The following is a 5735-nucleotide window of genomic DNA, read 5'->3' on the forward strand; positions in this document are numbered from 1 at the left end:
GGAGCCGGAACACAACGTGTGTACAGCTCTGACTGTTGCTCTGACTGCTGCTCTGACTGTTGCTCTGCCTGTTGCTCTGACTGTTGCTCTGCCTGTTGCTCTGACTGTTGCTCTGACTGTTGCTCTGACTGATGCTCTGACTGTTGCTCTGACTGCTGCTCTGACTGTTGCTTTGACTGTTGCTCTGACTGTTGCTCTGACTGTTGCTCTGACTGCTGCTCTGACTGTTGCTCTGACTGTTGCTCTGACTGCTGCTCTGACTGTTGCTCTGACTGCTGCTCTGACTGTTACTCTGACTGTTGCTCTGACTGATGCTCTGACTGTTGCTCTGACTGCTGCTCTGACTGTTGCTTTGACTGTTGCTCTGACTGTTGCTCTGACTGCTGCTCTGACTGTTTCTCTGCCTGTTTCTCTGACTGTTGCTCTGACTGTTGCTCTCACTGTTGCTCTGACTGTTGCTCTGACTGTTGCTCTGACTGTTGCTCTGATTGTTGCTCTGACTGTTGCTCTGACTGTTGCTCTGACTGTTGCTCTGACTGTTGCTCTGACTGTTGCTCTGACTGTTGCTCTGACTGATGCTCTGACTGTTGCTCTGACTGTTGCTCTGACTGTTGCTCTGCCTGTTACTCTGACTGTTGCTCTGACTGTTACTCTGACTGTTGCTCTGACTGTTGCTCTGACTGTTGCTCTGACTGTTGTTCTGACTGCTGTTCTGACTGTTGCTCTGACTGCTGCTCTGCCTGTTGCTCTGACTGCTGCTCTGACTGTTGCTCTGACTGTTACTCTGACTGTTACTCTGACTGCTGCTCTGACTGTTTCTCTGCCTGTTTCTCTGACTGTTGCTCTGACTGTTGCTCTCACTGTTGCTCTGACTGTTGCTCTGACTGTTACTCTGACTGCTGCTCTGCCTGTTGCTCTGACTGCTGCTCTGACTGCTTCTCTGACTGCTGCTCTGACTGTTGCTCTGAATGTTACTCTGACTGTTGCTCTGACTGCTGCTCTGACTGTTGCTCTGACTGTTGCTCTGACTGTTGCTCTGACTGTTGCTCTGACTGCTGCTCTGACTGTTGCTCTGACTGTTGCTCTGACTGTTGCTCTGACTGTTACTCTGCCTGTTGCTCTGACTGTTGCTCTGACTGTTGCTCTGACTGTTACTCTGACTGTTGCTCTGACTGTTACTCTGATTGTTACTCTGACTGTTGCTCTGACTGTTACTCTGACTGTTGCTCTGACTGTTGCTCTGACTGTTGCGCTGACTGTTGCTCTGACTGTTGCTCTGACTGTTACTCTGACTGTTACTCTGACTGTTGCTCTGACTGTTGCTCTGATTGTTGCTCTGACTGTTGCTCTGACTGTTGCTCTGACTGTTGCTCTGATTGTTGCTCTGACTGTTGCTCAGACTGTTGCTCTGACTGTTGCTCTGACTGATGCTCTGACTGTTACTCTGACTGTTGCTCTGACTGTTACTCTGACTGTTGCTCTGACTGTTACTCTGACTGTTGCTCTGACTGTTACTCTGACTGCTGCTCTGACTGTTACTCTGACTGCTGCTCTGACTGTTGCTCTGACTGTTGCTCTGCCTGTTGCTCTGACTGTTACTCTGACTGTTGCTCTGCCTGTTGCTCTGACTGTTGCTCTGACTGTTACTCTGACTGTTACTCTGACTGTTGCTCTGACTGTTGCTCTGACTGTTACTCTGACTGTTGCTCTGACTGTTGCTCTGACTGCTGCTCTGACTGTTGCTCTGACTGTTGCTCTGCCTGTTGCTCTGACTGTTACTCTGACTGTTGCTCTGCCTGTTGCTCTGACTGTTGCTCTGACTGTTACTTTGACTGTTACTCTGACTGTTGCTCTGACTGCTGCTCTGACTGTTGCTCTGACTGATGCTCTGACTGTTACTCTGACTGTTACTCTGACTGTTGCTCTGACTGTTGCTCTGACTGTTACTCTGACTGTTGCTCTGACTGTTGCTCTGACTGTTGCTCTGACTGTTGCTCTGATTGTTGCTCTGACTGTTACTCTGACTGTTGCTCTGACTGTTGCTCTGACTGTTACTCTGACTGTTGCTCTGACTGTTACTCTGACTGTTGCTCTGACTGCTGCTCTGACTGCTGCTCTGACTGTTGCTCTGACTGTTGCTCTGACTGTTGCTCTGATTGTTGCTCTGACTGTTACTCTGACTGTTGCTCTGACTGTTGCTCTGACTGTTACTCTGACTGTTACTCTGACTGTTGCTCTGACTGTTGCTCTGACTGCTGCTCTGACTGTTGCTCTGACTGTTGCTCTGACTGTTGCTCTGACTGTTGCTCTGACTGTTGCTCTGACTGCTGCTCTGACTGTTACTCTGACTGTTGCTCTGCCTGTTGCTCTGACTGTTGCTCTGACTGTTGCTCTGACTGTTGCTCTGACTGATGCTCTGACTGTTGCTCTGACTGTTGCTCTGACTGTTGCTCTGACTGCTGGCTGACTGTTGCTCTGATTGTTGCTCTGACTGTTACTCTGACTGTTGCTCTGACTGTTGCTCTGACTGTTGCTCTGACTGTTGCTCTGACTGTTGCTCTGACTGTTACTCTGACTGTTGCTCTGACTGTTGCTCTGACTGTTGCTCTGACTGTTGCTCTGATTGCTGCTCTGATTGTTTGTTGCTCTGACTGTTGTTCTGACTGTTGCTCTGACTGTTGCTCTGACTGTTGCTCTGACTGTTACTCTGACTGATGCTCTGACTGCTGCTCTGACTGTTGCTCTGACTGTTGCTCTGACTGCTGCTCTGACTGTTGCTCTGACTGTTGCTCTGACTGTTACTCTGACTGATGCTCTGACTGTTGCTCTGACTGTTGCTCTGACTGTTGCTCTGACTGTTGCTCTGACTGTTGCTGTCTGTTCTCAGGTGTGTGACTCTCCTCCGCGGCACAAGGATCAACCTGTGATCGATCTGGAAGAATCCGATCTGTGTTCACCTGCGAGTGAATCGGGTCCAATGGGAGACCACGGGCCGATAGCTGTCCCTGTCTATACTGCGACTACGCCTATTCCTGCAACCACTATTCCTGCAACTCCTATTCCTGCAACCACTATTCCTGCAACCACTATTCCTGCAACCACTATTCCTGCAACCACTATTCCTGCAACAACTATTCCTGCAACTACTATTCCTGCAACTACTATTCCTGCAACTCCTATTCCTGCAACCACTATTCCTGCAACCACTATTCCTGCAACCACTATTCCTGCAACTACTATTCCTGCAACCACTATTCCTGCAACCACTATTCCTGCAACTACTATTCCTGCAACTACTATTCCTGCAACTACTATTCCTGCAACTCCTATTCCTGCAACCACTATTCCTGCAACCACTATTCCTGCAACTACTTTTCCTGCAACTACTTTTCCTGCAACCACTATTCCTTTGACTCCTACTCCTACACCAGCATCCTCCAAAGAACTTTACACAGAGTCCCACAGAGTAGCGTCTTGGTACCAAACGTCCACCGGAGTCACTGTCTGGTCGACTGAAAGTCCTGCTAACGCGACCACGGCTGTCCCAACACCCACGTCTGTTCCTTCAACCGTAGCGTCAACCACACAGAGACTCAGAGCAGCCGCGACCACGGCGACCACGGCGACCACAACCTCGACACCTTTGTGGGCGATCCGTGAAGTGGGCAGTGGTAGAAGTAGTGCGGTCGCAGGTGCGAGGGTCTTCTGTTTCTGGCTCTTTGCGGGCTGCCTGCTGCTGTGCGCGGCGTCGGCGGCGTGTATTTTGATGACTGTGAGCAGCCTGGTCCTCTGGTACAGGAGGGTGTATGAGCCGCTGAGCGTGACGCTGGCGAGGAGACGAGGATGTGGTGAGGCTGTGAGGCTGCTGACGTACAGCAGGAGGGATGAGAGGGAGGTGGCAGGAGGAGGAGGAGGAGTGGTGGCGCTGTATCGCTCTGTTCTGTACATCAGCAGAGAAGGAAGAGAAGCTGGGGAGAGGGTGGAAGGAGGGAAGGAAGGTGAGGGAGGAGATGAACGAGGGAATGAGAGACTCCTTGTCACCCTGGAGCCGACAGGAGGAGGAGGAGGAGGAAGAGGAGGAGGAGCAGGAGGAGGAGGAGGAGGAGGAGGAGGAGTGTTGAGGGAGGAAGAAGCACAAAGAGGAGGGAGGGAGGAGAGAGGAGTGTACAGGAAGACGTTGTACCGTCTGTTAAGCAAAGAGGAGGAGATGGAGGGATGGAGGGACGTGATGGAGGAGTGTCGGGTCTCTGCAGAAGATGGAGGGAGGAAGCGAGGAGAGGGGAGGAGCGGAGCAGGAGTCACCAAGAAGTGCTACAGTTTGATCCTGAGGGAGGAGCGGGAGGAGGCAGGGGGGGGCAGGGAGGAGCTGGACTGGGTGGTGGGGGGGTGGGAGGTGAGAGGAGGGGAAGGAGGGGGGGAGGAAGGGGGAGGGGAGGGGCCCAGGAGCAGCTGGGGGGAGTGGCTCCATCACTACTTACCCAGCATGCCCTGGAGTGTGACCACGCCTCCCGAGGGCGGGGCAGCTCCATGATGTCAGTGTGAGGCTGGATTAACTTAACCGTCACCTTTAGTGGTCTAAACTTAACCGTCTCCTTTAGTGGTCTAAACTTAACCGTCACCTTTAGTGGTCTAAACTTAAACTAAACTTGCTTTAATAAAACATGAAATACAGACGATGTGTTTTTGTGTTTCCATGCGACTTGTGTTGAAGTGACTTACCTCCTTACTGGGACCCTAAAGGAAGTGACTTACCTCCTTACTGGGACCTTAAAGGAAGTGACTTACCTCCTTACTGGGACCTTAAAGGAAGTGACTTACCTCCTTACTGGGACCTTAAAGGAAGTGACTTACCTCCTTACTGGGACCTTAAAGGAAGTGACTTACCTCCTTACTGGGACTCTAAAGGAAGTGACTTACCTCCTTACTGGGACCTTAAAGGAAGTGACTTACCTCCTTACTGGGACCCTAAAGGAAGTGACTTACCTCCTTACTGGGACCCTAAAGGAAGTGACTTCCCTCCTTACTGGGACCCTAAAGGAAGTGACTTACCTCCTTACTGGGACCCTAAAGGAAGTGACTCACCTCCTTACTGGGACCCTAAAGGAAGTGACTCACCTCCTTACTGGGACCCTAAAGGAAGTGACTTACCTCCTTACTGGGACCCTAAAGGAAGTGACTTACCTCCTTACTGGGACCTTAAAGGAAGTGACTTACCTCCTTACTGGGACCCTAAAGGAAGTGACTTACCTCCTTACTGGGACCTTAAAGGAAGTGACTTACCTCCTTACTGGGACCTTAAAGGAAGTGACTTACCTCCTTACTGGGACTCTAAAGGAAGTGACTTACCTCCTTACTGGGACCTTAAAGGAAGTGACTTACCTCCTTACTGGGACCTTAAAGACAGTGACTTACCTCCTTACTGGGACCTTAAAGGAAGTGACTTACCTCCTTACTGGGACTCTAAAGGAAGTGACTCACCTCCTTACTGGGACCCTAAAGGAAGTGACTTACCTCCTTACTGGGACCTTAAAGGAAGTGACTTACCTCCTTACTGGGACCCTAAAGGAAGTGACTTACCTCCTTACTGGGACCCTAAAGGAAGTGACTTCCCTCCTTACTGGGACCCTAAAGGAAGTGACTTACCTCCTTACTGGGACCCTAAAGGAAGTGACTCACCTCCTTACTGGGACCCTAAAGGAAGTGACTCACCTCCTTACTGGGACCCTAAAGGAAGT

This window comes from Echiichthys vipera (genome assembly GCF_963691815.1).
Source record: "Echiichthys vipera genome assembly, chromosome: 22".
Lineage (NCBI taxonomy): Eukaryota > Metazoa > Chordata > Actinopteri > Perciformes > Trachinidae > Echiichthys > Echiichthys vipera.